This window comes from Stomoxys calcitrans, chromosome 1 (genome assembly GCF_963082655.1).
Source record: "Stomoxys calcitrans chromosome 1, idStoCalc2.1, whole genome shotgun sequence".
Lineage (NCBI taxonomy): Eukaryota > Metazoa > Arthropoda > Insecta > Diptera > Muscidae > Stomoxys > Stomoxys calcitrans.
This window is the reverse complement of record NC_081552.1, coordinates 187,372,108-187,385,796: the sequence shown is the minus strand read 5'-3', so window position 1 is coordinate 187,385,796 and position 13,689 is coordinate 187,372,108. Positions and strand designations below refer to the sequence as shown.

General features: G+C 39.1%; 1 protein-coding gene across 3 annotated transcripts in view; it reads left to right on the top strand.

The window, feature by feature from the left end:
- Positions 1–13,689, top strand: part of LOC106095073 (hemicentin-1) — a 167,077-nt gene that overhangs the window by 53,932 nt on the left and 99,456 nt on the right. The gene's annotated exons all lie outside the window — the stretch shown is intronic.

Sequence of the window (13,689 nt, the reverse complement as noted above, 5' to 3'; positions counted from 1 at the left end):
TTAAGGTCCGATGTTGCGAGGTCTCAACCTGCTCACTGTTTCAAATTTCAGCGAAACCGGCTGGTAAATAAAGATTTTATTGGCTTCAGACCCCTTATCAACAGATCGGTGTAGATGGCAGCTATATCTAAATATAGTCCGATCTCAACCGTATTTAGGTCGGGTGTCAGGAGACTACAAATAACTCACTGTTTCAAGTTTTAGCGAAATAGGTTAAACAAGTAACAAGTAAAAGCGTGCTAAGTTCGGCCGGGCCGAATCTTATATACCCTCCACCATGGATCGCATTTGTCGAGTTCTTTTCCCGGCATCTCTTCTTAGGCAAAAAAGGATAAAAGAAAAGAGTTGCTTTGCTATTAAAACGATATCAAGATATGGTCCGGTTCGGACCACAATTAAATTATATGTTGGAGACCTGTGTAAAATTTCAGCCAATTCGTATAAGAATTGCGCCCATTGGGGCTCACGAAGTAAAATAGAGAGAACGATTTATATGGGATCTGTATTTATATGGGATCTGTATCTATAGACCGAATAAGACCATAATAAACACGTTTGTTGATGGTCATGAGAGGATCCGTCGTACAATATTTCAGGCATATCGGATAATAATTGCGACCTCTAGGGGTCAAGAAGTCAAGATCCCAGATAGGTTTATATGGCAGCTATATCAGGTTATGAACCGATTTGAACCTTATTTGACACAGTTGTTGAAAGTAAAAATAAAATACGTCATGCAAAATTTCAGCCAAATCGGATAGGAATTGCGCCCTCTAAAAGCTCAAGAAGTCAAATCCCCAGATCTGTTTATATAACAGCTATATAAGGTTATGGACCGATTTCAACCATACTTGGCACAGTTGTTGGATATCATAACGAAATACTCCGTGCAAAAATTCATTCAAATCGGATAAGAATTGTGCCCTCTAGAGGCTCAAGAAGTCAAGACCCAAGATCGGTTTATATGGCAGCTATATAGGGTTATGGACCGATTTAAACCATACTTGGCACAGTTGTTGGATATAATAACAAAACACATCGTGCAAAATTTCATTTCAATCGGATAAGAATTGCGCTCTCTAGAGGCTCAAGAAGTCAAGACCCAAGATCGGTTTATATGGCAGCTATATCAGGTTATGGACCGATTTGAACCATACTTGGCATAGTTGTTGAATATAATAACAAAACACGTCGTGCAAAATTTCATTCTGATCGGATAAGAATTGCGCACGCTAGAGGCTCAAGAAGTCAAGACCCAAGATCAGTTTATATGGCAGCTATATCAGGTTATGGACCGATTTGAACCATACCTGGCACAGTTGTTGGATATCATAACACAACATGTCGTGCAAAATTTCATTTCAATCGGATAAGAATTGCGCTCTCTAGAGGCTCAAGAAGTCAAGACCCAAGATCGGTTTATATGGCAGCTATATCAGGTTATGGACCGATTTGAACTATACTTGTCGCAGTTGTTGGATATTATAACGAAACACGTCGTGCAAAATTTCATTCCAATCGGATAAGAATTGCGCACTCTAGAGGCTCAAGAAGTCAAGACCCATGATCGGTTTATATGGCAGCTATATCAAAACATGGACCGATATGGCCCATTTACAATACCAACCGACCTACACTAATAAGAAGTATTTGTGCAAAATTTCAAGCGGTTAGCTTTACTCCTTCGGAAGTTAGCGTGCTTTCGACAGACAGACGGACGGACGGACGGACGGACGGACATGGCTAGATCGACATAAAATGTTACGACGATCAAGAATATATATATTTTATGGGGTCTCAGACGAATATTTCGAGTAGTTACAAACAGAATGACGAAATTAGTATACCCCCCATCTTATGGTGGAGGGTATAAAAACGTGCTAAGTTCGGCCGGGCCGAATCTTATATACCTCCACCATGGATCGCATTTGAAAAGTTCTTTTCCCGGCATCTCTTCTTAGGCCAAAAAAGCATATAAGAAAAGATTTGCTCTGCTATTAGAGCGATATCAAGATATGGTCCGGTTTGGACCACAATTAAATTATGTGTTGGAGATCTGTGTAAAGACTATAATAAACACGTATGTTGATGGTCATAAGAGAATCCGTCGTACAAAATTTCAGGCAAATCGGATAATAATTGCGACCTCTAGAGGCTCTATAGGCTTAAGAAGTGAAGATCCCAGATTGGTTAATATGGCAGCTATATCAGGTTATGAACCGATTTGAACCTTATTTGACTTAGTTGTTTAAAGTAAGTATAAAATATTTCTTGCAAAATTTCAACCAAATCGGATAAGGATTGCGCGCTCTAGAAGCTCGAGAAGTCAAATCTCCAGATCTGTTTATATGACAGCTACATCAGGTTATAGACCGATTTGAACCATACTTGGCACAGTTGTTGGATATCATAACAAAATACTCATTCCAATCGGATAAGAATTGCGCACTCTAGAGGCCCAAGTCAAGACCCAAGATCGGTTTATATGGCATCTATATCAGGTTGTGGACTGATTTGAACTATATTTGGCACAGTTGTTGGATATCATAACAAAACACGTCGGATAAGAATTGCGCACTCTAGAGGCTCAAGAAGTCAAGACCCAAGATCGGTTTATATGGCAGCTATATGAAAACATGGACCGATATGGCCCATTTACAATTCCAACCTACCTACGCTAATAATAAGTATTTGTGCAAAATTTTAAGCGGCTAACTTTACTTCTTCGGAAGTTAGCGTGCTTTCGACAGACAGACGGACGGACGGACAGACGGACGGACAAGGCTAAATCAACATAAAATTTCGCGACGATCAAGAATATATATACTTTATGTGGTCTCAGACGAATATTTCGAGTAGTTACTATCAGAATGACGAAATTAGTATACCCCCCATCCTACTGTGGAGGGTATAAAAATAAGGCTTTTTTGTTCTTCAGACCCCTTTACGGGAGATCGGTCTATATGACAGCTATATCTAAATATAGTTAGATCTGAACCATATTTAGGTCAGACGATTGAAAGCTTGAAATATTCCACTGTTTTAAATTTCTACTTCTAATCCATATTTAGGTCAGATGTTGGGAGGCTTAATATAACCAACTGTTGCAAATTTCAGCGAAATCGGGTGATAAATGAAGCTTTTATGGTCTTCAGACCCTTTGTCGAAAGAGATCTGTCTATATGGAAGCTATATCAAAATATAGTCCGATCTGAACCATTTTTGGTTTCAGTTTTCGGGAAGTCTTAAATCCGATTAAAATTAAAGTTTTTATGAGCATTAGACCCTTTATCGGAAAATCGGTCTATATAGCAACTATGTCCAAATATGGTCCGATTTTGCCCGTTCATGAACTTAACCAGCGTGCATTAAAAAGACATATCTGTGCCAAATTTCAGCTCATTATCTCCATTGTTGAAGGCACTAGAGTGATTACAACAGACGGATAGACACAAGGACATCTTTAAATCGTCTGCGAATTTTACGATGCTATATCGGACTATATCTTGATATAGCCCCCATACATACCGATCCGCCGATTTAGGATCTTAGGCCCCTTAAAGCCACATTTGTTATCCGATGTCGCTGAAATTTGGGACAGAGAATTGTGTTAGGCCAGTCGACATCCTTTCTTATGTTGGCCCAGATGGGTTCAGATTTGGATATAGCTGCCATATAGACCGATTTCTCGATTTAAGGCCTTGGGCCCATAAAAGGCGCATTTTTTGACAGATTTTGCCGCGATTTGTGACAGTGGGTTGTGTTACGCCCTTCGACATCGCTTTTCAATTTGGCTCAGATCGGTTCAGATTTGGATATATAGACCGATCTCTCGACTTAAAGTTTCCATAAAAAACACATTTATTATCCGATTTCGCTGAAATTTTACACAGTGCCTTATATTAGGCTTTTCGACATCCGTGTCGGACATGGTTCAAGTCGGTCTATATTTGGATATGGCTTCCAAAAAGAGCAATATTTTGTTCTACAAAATTGGACAATGACTTGTACTTATTAGACCACTCAATATCCGTGTCGAATGTGGTCATAATCGGACCATATTTTGAAAAAGTCGGTATGGGGCAAAAATTATGCATTTTTCACCGGATTGTGATGAAAGGTGGTTTACATATATACCCGAGATGGGTAATTAGATAGTTTTTAAATAGATTGTTTTAAAAGACGTTTTTAAAACCGACACTTTTCATTTGCTATCAGTCGTCCTTTATAACAAAGCCTTGTGTTGTCGTAGTGTATGTTATTAAAATATGAGAATCTATTACATTTCGTAAAAGTGAATTCTGTTTTTTTTTGTTTGTTATACAAATAGAAACGGCTTTAATTAAATTCACTTTTTATAGACAAACAATATTCCCTCTAAAAATATATATTCATGTTTTGTTAAACGAAATGTTTTTCTTTTTACAATATCTGTCATGAGTGGGGGGAACCAAGAGCAGCATATAGGAAAACATTGTCTAAAAACAAAAACGCAATAAGCTGTGAAAACCACATAGAATATAATTCATTCAACGTAACGAAAAAAATTCTCCGCAATGGTGTTGTTGCAACATACAACTGCCAACTTGGTTGCTCAAAAAAACAAGTAACTAGTAAACAAGTAAAAGCGTGCTAAGTTCGGCCGGGCCGAATCTTACATACCTTCCACCATGCATCGCATTTGTCGAGTTCTTATCCCGGCATCTCTTCTTGGGCAAAAAAGGATATAAGAAAAGATTTGCTCTGCTATTATTATATTATTACATGTTGGAAACCTGTGTAAAATGTCAGCCAATTCGAATAAGAATTGCGCCCTTTGGGGGCTCAAGAAGTAAAATAGAGAGATCGATTTATATGGGAGCTGTATCGGGCTATAGACCGATTCAGATCATAATAAACACGTATGTTGATGGTCATGAGAGGATCCGTAGTACATAATTTCAGGCAAATCGGATAATAATTGCGACCTCTAGAGGCTCAAGAAGTCAAGATCCCAGATCGGTTTATATGGTTATTAACCGATTTGAACCATACTTGGCAAAGTTATTGGATATCATAACAAAACTCGTCGTGCAAAATGTCATTCCAATCGGATAAGAATTGCGCACTCTAGAGACTCAACAAGTCAAGACCCAAGATCGGTTTATATGGCAGCTATATCAAAACATGGACCGATATGGCCCATTTACAATACCAACCGACCTACACTAATAAGAAGTATTTGTGCAAAATTTCAGCTAGCTTTACTCCTTCGGAAGTTAGCGTGCTTTCGACAGACAGACGGACGGACGGACGGACGGACGGACGGACGTGGCTAGATCGGCATAAAATGTCGCGACGATCAAGAATATATATACTTTATGAGGTCTCAGGCGAATATTTCGAGTAGTTACAAACAGAATGACGATATTAGTATACCCCCCATCTTATGGTGGAGGGTATAAAAAAGGCATTAAGGCATACGGTCGGCCGAACTTTGGATATCCACCACCTCGGGTATATATATAAGCCCCTTTTCGTCACAATGCTGTAAAAAATGCATAATTTATGCCCCCATAGCAGCTTTGTCGTAATATAGACTGATCTGAAGCATATACAACACGGATGTCGAAAAGCCTAACATAAGTCAGTGTGCCGGATTCAGTGAAATCGGATTGTGAATGAGTCTTTTATGGGGCCAAGACTTTAAATCGAGAGATTGGTCTATATGGCGGCTACATCCAAATAAAGACCGATCTTAGCCAAATTGAAGAAGAATGTCGAAGGGTCTTACACAACTCACTGTCCCAAATTTCAGCGAAATCGGACAATAATGCGCCTTTTATGGGCCCAAGACTTTAAATCGGGACATCGGTCTATATGGCAGCTGAATCGATCTGGGTCAAATTGCAGGATGACGTCAAGGGGCCTTACACTACACACTGTCCCAATTTTCGGCAACATCGGACAATAAATACGCCTTTAATGGGCCCAAAACCTTAAATCGAGAGATCGGTCTATATGGCAGCTTTATCCAAATATGAACCAATCTGGACCAAATTACAGAAATATGCCGAGGAGCTTAACACAACTAACTGTACCAAATTTTAGCTAAATCGGATAATAAATGGGCTTTTATGTACCTAAGACCTTAAATCGGCGGATCGGTCTATATGGGGGCTATATCAAGCTGTAGTCCGATATAGCCCATCTTCAAACTTATCTTGCCTATGGACAAAAAAAAAAATAATCTGTGCAAAGTTTCAGCTTAATATCTCTATCTGGAACACGAATCCGATATATATTTTCAAGGCCAACTCACTGAGTAGCAGCCCATCCCCCAAAACACCCCCCAAGCCGGTCATGTTTGCCGACTATGGGAATATGTGGCTCGAATTATAGGTATTTGGGAGTAGACCACGTATCTGATATCAACATTAGGGACTAACTGTCTAGGGGACATCCCACCACCATAGCAACCCCCAAATAGGACTAGTTGCTCACCAAGACAATTTGGGTCGTAAAGAGAGTGGAACTAAATGTCATATTTTTTAGGGCCAATACCCCAAACCAGACATATTTGCTGACTTTTGCAATAAGGAGTTTACATGAGATTTGAAAACGAATTTTATATCCAATTTTGAAGCCAATGGCAATATGGGGTTCAAATAAATGATATATAGATATACGAGAATAGAGCACGTTGCTGATATACTTTCCGGGCTTAGTGTTTGGGCGACCACAGCATCCCCAAAACACCCCTAAATCGGCCATATTTACCGACCATATGAAAGGTATTGGGGGGTAGAGCAAGAATTGATATCCACTTTCGGGACCGTTTTTTGGGGGTCAACCCCTTTCCCAAAATATGGGGTTCAAATAAATAATATATAGATATATGAGAATAGAGCACGTTGCTAATATATTTTCCGGGCATAGTGTTTGGGGCACCACCCCAATCCCCAAAACACCCCTAAATAAGCCATATTTACTGACCATGTCAATGTGGAGCTTAAATGAAAGGTATTGGGGGTAGAACAAGAATTGATACCTACTTTCGGGACCAATTTTCGGGGGGTCAACCCCTTTTCCAAAATGCCCCACAAGCAGCAAGTTTTTAGTGACCATCGCAAAATGGGGCTCAAATAAAGGTATTTGGGAGTAGAATACGAATTTGATATCCAAATTTAGGAACATGTATTTAGGGCAAAACAACCCGCAAAGAGTTAAAATTTTTCGCCCATGCCAATATGTGGTATTTAAGATTAGAAAACGAATTTGATAACCTATTTTGAGGCCATGTGTTTGGGGACGCCTCGTCGTGTAAACTCCCCTAAACCAATGGCAATATCGGGTTTAAATAAATGGTTTTTGAAAGAAGAGCACGATTCTGATATTTTTTCACGGCCAAGTGCCTGGGGGACCACCTCATACCCGCAAACACCCTTAAATCAGATATCATGAGAGTAGCGGGCTAAAATAAAGTATTTTAAGAATGGAGTACACCTTACATCCAAACTTAAATTCGTAGACCGATAAATATCATGTGGGATTCAGGTAAAGGTACTTATATTGTTAAACAATTAGTTAACCGATATACTAGCAGTAGCATGGTATTTCACTAAAAACTCTTTAATTGTCGAAAATAAATATTCCAAGGAAAATTTTGTTCCATATAAAGTAAAAGAAGGCGCAGCGAAGCGGGCCCGGGTCAGCTAGTAGCTCTCATAGAAACAGATTTCCCGATGTGACTAGATTTTACTTGAGCCCCTGGAAGCCAACTTTTTTGTCTGAGTTAGCTAAAATTTTACACATAGTGTTCTGTTATGACTTCCAACAACTGTTCAAAGTAAAGTCCGAATCGGTATATAACCGGGTATAGCTCCTATATAAGCCGATCTGCCGATTTGGCTTCTTGAGCTCTTACAAGCCGCAATTTTTGTCGGATTTGGCTACACTTTTACACATAGTGTTCTGTTATGACTTCTAAAAACTGTGCCAAGTACGGTCCAAATCGGTCTTTAACCTAATATAGCACCCATATGAACCAATCTCCCAATTTGACTTCTTTGAGAAGAACTTTTTACATGGCAAAGTACCTCACAAATGTCGCCAGCACTAGGAGGGGATAACCACCGCGGAAACATTTTTTTTCTGATGTTTTCGCCAGGAATCGAACCCAGGCATGCAGCGTCATAGGTGGACATGCCAACCTCTGCGCTACGGAAGCCTCCTCATGATTTATTTTACAGTGTCTTCGTCGTCGTCTTTAATTATTATACCCTCCACCATAAGATGGGGTGTAACTAATTTCGTTATTCTGTTTGTAACTACTCGAAATATTCCTCTGAGACCCCATAAAGTATATATATTCTTGATCGTCGTGACATTTTATGTCGATCTAGCCATGTCCGTCCGTCTGTCTATCGAAAGCACGCTAACTTCCGAAGGAGTAAAGCTAGCCGCTTGAAATTTTGCACAAATACTTCTTATTAGTGTAGGTCGGTTGGTATTGTAAATGGGCCATATCGGTCCATGTTTTGATATAGCTGTCATATAAACCGATCTTGGGTTTTGACTTCTTGAGCCTCTGGAGGGCGCAATTCTTATCCGGTTTGAATGAATTTTGGCACGACGTGTTTTGCTATAATATCCAACAACTGTGCCAAGTATGGTTCAAATCGGTTCATAACCTGATATAGCTGTCATATAAACCGATCTTGGGTCTTGACTTCTTGAGCCTCTGGAGGGCGCAATGCTTATCCGGTTTGAATGAAATTTCTCACGACGTGTTTTGTCATGATATCCAACATCTGTGCCAAGAATTGTTCAAATCGGTTCATAACCTGATATAGCTGCCATATAAACCGATCTTGGGTCTTGACTTCTTGAGCCTCTAGAGTGCGCAATTCTTATCCGATTTGAATGAAATTTCGCACGACGTATTTTGCCATGATATCCAACTTCTGTGCCAAGAATGGTTCAAATCGGTTCATAACCTGATATAGCTGCCATATAAACCGATCTTGGGTCTTGACTTCTTGAGCCTCTAGAGTGCGCAATTCTTATCCGATTTGAATGAAATTTCGCACGACGTATTTTGCCATGCTATCCAACTTCTGTGCCAAGAATGGTTCAAATCGGTTCATAACCTGATATAGCTGCCATATAAACCGATCTTGGGTATAGACTTCTTGAGCCTCTAGAGGGCGCAATTCTTATCCGATTTGAATGAATTTTGGCCTGACGTGTTTTGTTATGATATCCAACAACTGTGCCAAATATGGTTCAAATCGGTTCATAACCTGATAAAGCTGTCATATAAACAGATATGGGATCTTGACTTCTTGGGCCTCTAGAGGTCGCAATTATTATCCGATTTGCCTGAAATTTTGTACGACGGATTCTCTCATGACCATCAACATACGTGTTGATTATGATCTGCATCGGTCTACAGCCCGATACAGCTCCCATATAAATCGATCTCTCTATTTTACTTCTTGAGCCCCCAAAGGGTGCAATACTTATTCGAATTGACTGATATTTTACACAGGTCTCCAACATATAATTTAATTGTGGTCCAAATCGGACCATATCTTGATGTCGCTCTAATAGCAGAGCAAATCTTTTCTTATATCCTTTTTTGTCTAAGAAGAGATGCCGTGAAAAGAACTCGACAAATGCGATCCATGGTGGAGGGTATATAAGATTCGGCCCGGCCGAATTTAGCACGCTTTTACTTGTTTTAAATTAACTTAAAATCTGTTTAGAAAATCTCTGTTTAAAATGCTATTCTCAAACCTTGATTCATTGTTAAGAATATCTGTCGTGAGATGCATTCACTCATCAAAATCCTTTGCTGGGCAAATCTTTTCTTAATTATTCTCAGAAAGGCAGACGGGGGCTTATGTTTTTTAATACCTTTCCATTTTTATGCTATTCATCCTTACGATTTGCTTTAAAAGAGCATACTTAAACTTTCGTTCACTGCTGCCAGATTGATCATCATCCTTTCGCCTGGTCTCTTATAATTTATTCAGCTTGCATTCGCTTATGTTTATTTTATAAACTTCACGCGGGACGTGCACTCACCTTTGGACGTGTTGATTGGCCAAATCCACACAACTTTTGTCGGCTTTTGTGATGTGCATACATAAAACGGGATAATAATTTTCAAAACTATGAGGAAAAGGATAAAGCAAATCATAATTTGAAGCTCTAAAAGGAACCATTTTGGATTAAAATTTGATTAATTGTTTAAGTAGATTGTGCTTTTGCATAAAATGGAAGTAAAATTAATCGGCTTGGTTGCCGATATAACTCAGAAATATCATACATACATATATTTTGTTATAATGAAGGTAATGGTTATGTAATTAAAACCCATGAGCATAAAATATACTGAGCAAGTTTGTCATTATACCCACCACGGAAGGATGGTGTCATTCCGTTTGCAACACATCGAAATATCTATATCCGACCCTATAAAGTGTATATATTTTTGATCAGCGTAAAAATCCAAGACCATCTAGCCATGTCCGTCCGTTTGTCCATCCGTCTGTCCGTCCGTCTGTCTGTTGAAATCACGCTACAGTCTTAGAGATAGAGATATTGAGCTGAAATTTTGCAACTGATTCTTTTTTGTCCACAAGCATGTTAAGTTCAAGGATGGGCTATATCGGACTATATCTAAAAGTCACATTTATTTTGCGATTTTTCTGAAATTTGGGACAGTGAGTTTTATTAGGCTCTTTGACATCTTTCTCTAATTTGGCCCAGATCGGTCCAGATTTGGATATGGCTGCGTAAGTACTTTTGCAATATGGCACAGATCGGTCCATATTTGGATGTATTGGGTTGCCCAAAAAGTAATTGCGGATTTTTCATATGGTCGGCATTGACAAATTTTTTCACAGCTTGTGACTCTGTAATTGCATTCTTTCTTCTGTCAGTTATCAGCTATTACTTTTAGCTTGCTTTAGAAAAAAAGTGTAAAAAAAGTATATTTGATTAAAGTTCATTCTAAGTTTTATTAAAAATGCATTTACTTTCTTTTAAAAAATCCGCAATTACTTTTTGGGCAACCCAATATATATATCGCCCGATTTTCACTCCTAGAGTCACTGCAAGCACATTTATTGATCAATCTTGCCAACATATTGCACAACGCTTTCCTTAATGACTACCACAATATACATAGAGTTTGGTCAAAATTGGTTCAGATTTAGATATAGCTCTCATATATATGTTCGTCCGATTTGCAGTACTATTGCAATTAAATGGTCTTTTGTTTACTGATTTGCTCGAAATTCGGGAGGAGGGACCTTCTCTTGACTCTGAATATTACTGGTGAATTTCATGGAAATCGGTTCTGATTTATATATAGCTCTCATATATATATATATCCCCCGAGTTTAACTTTTAGAGTCACTGCAAGCGCATTTATTAATACATCTCGCCAAAATTTTGCAAACCGCTTTCCTCGACGACTGCCACAGTATCTGAGGAGTTTGCTCGAAATCGTTTCAGATTAGATATAGCTCTCATATATATGTTCATCCGATTTTGATAAATATTGCAAAAACGTGATAATTTGTGTTCCAATTATGTCGAAATTTTGATGGAAAGATTTCCTTATAACTCTCGATGCTACTAGTGCATTTCAAAGAAATCGGCACAGATTCAGATATAGCTGTCATATATGTATATCGCCAGATATTCACCCTAAGAGCCACTGCAAGCCCATCGTTTGACCAATCTTGCCAAAGTTTTTATACCCTCCATGTCATGTTTGTAACTACTCGAAATATTCGTCTGAGACCTCATAAAGTATATATATTCTTGATCGTCGCGAAATTTTATGCCGATCTAGCCATGTCCGTCCGTCTGTCCGTCCGTCCGTCTGTCTGTCGAAAGCACGCTAACTTCCGAAGGAGTGAAGCTAGCCGCTTGAAATTTTGCACAAATACTTCTTATTAGTGTAGGTCGGTTGGTATTGTAAATGGGCCATATCGGTCCATGTTTTGATATAGCTGCCATATAAACCGATCTTGGGTCTTGACTTCTTGAGCCTCTAGAGTGTGCAATTCTTGTCCGATTGGGACGAAATTTTGCACGACGTGTTTTGTTATGATATCCAACAACTGTGCCAAGTATGGTTTAAATCGGTTTATAACCTGATATATGTAGCTGCCATATAAACCGATCTTGGGTCTTGACTTCTTGAGCCTGTAGAGTGCGCAAATTTTCGCACGACGTGTTTTGTTATGATATCCAACAACTGTGGCAAGTATGGTTCAAATCGGTTCACAACATGATATAGCTGCCATATAAACCGATCTTGGGTCTTGATTTCTTGAGCCTCTAGAAAGCGCAATTCTTATCCGATTGAAATGAAATTTTGCACGACGTGTTTCGTAATGATATCCAATAACTGTGCGAAGTATGGTTCAAATCGGTTCATAACCTGATATAGCTGTCATATAAACCGATCTTGGGTCTTGACTTCTTGAGCCTCTAGAGTGCGCAATTCTTATCCGATTTGAATGCATTTTTGCTCGAAGTGTTTTGTTGTGATATCCAACAACTGTGCCGAGTGCGGTACAAATCGGTTCATAACCTGATATAGCTGTCATTTAAACAGATCTGGGGACTTGATTTCTTGAGCCTGTAGAGGGCGCAATTCTTATCCGATTTGAATGAATTTTGGCACGACATGTTTTGTTATGATATCCAACAACTGTGGCATGTATGGTTTAGATCGGTTCATATCCTGATATAGCTGTCATATTAACCGATCTGGGATCTTGACTTCTTGAGCCTGTAGAGGTCGCAATTATGATCCGATTTGCCTGAAATTTTATACGACGGATTCTCTCATGACCGTCAACGTGTGTGTTTATTATGGTCTGAATCGGTCTATAGCCCGATACAGCCCCCATATAAATCGATCTCCCTATTTTACTTCTTGAGCCCCCAAAGGGCGCAATTCTTATTCGAATTGGCTGACATTTTACACAGGTCTCCAACATATAATTTTTTTTTTGGTCCAAACCGGAGCATATATAGATATCGCTCTAATAGCAGAGCAAATCTTTTCTTATATCCTTTATTGCCTAAGAAGAGATGCCAGGAAAAGAACTCGACAAATGCGATCCATGGTGGAGGGTGTAAAAGATTCGGCCCGGCCGAACTTAGCACGCTTTTACTTGTTCATTTTCCTTTCGCTTTCCTCGACGACTACCACATTATTTGAGAAGTTTGCTCGAAAATGGTTCAGAATTGGATATAGTTCCCATATATATGTTCGTCTAATTTTGGGTAATTTCCCATAATGTTGCCATTTGTCAACCGTAGTCCGAGGTCCAAAAAAATTGGTTCAGAATTGGATATAGGTCCCACATTGTACTTATAAGTTAGGTGTAGGGTATTATACAGACGGCACCGCCCGACTTTTGCCTTTCCTTACTGGTTTATCCAATTTTACTGAAATTTGAAACAGTGAGTAGTTTTAGGACACCCGCCATCCGACCCAAATATGGTAAAAATGGGACTGTATTTACATATAGCTGTCATATAGGCCGATATGCCGGTTAAGGGTCTGAAGCTCATAAAAGCTATATTATACCCTCCACCATAGGATGGGGGGTATACCAATTTCGTCATTCTGTTTGTAACTACTCGAAATATTTGTCTGAGACCCCATAAAGT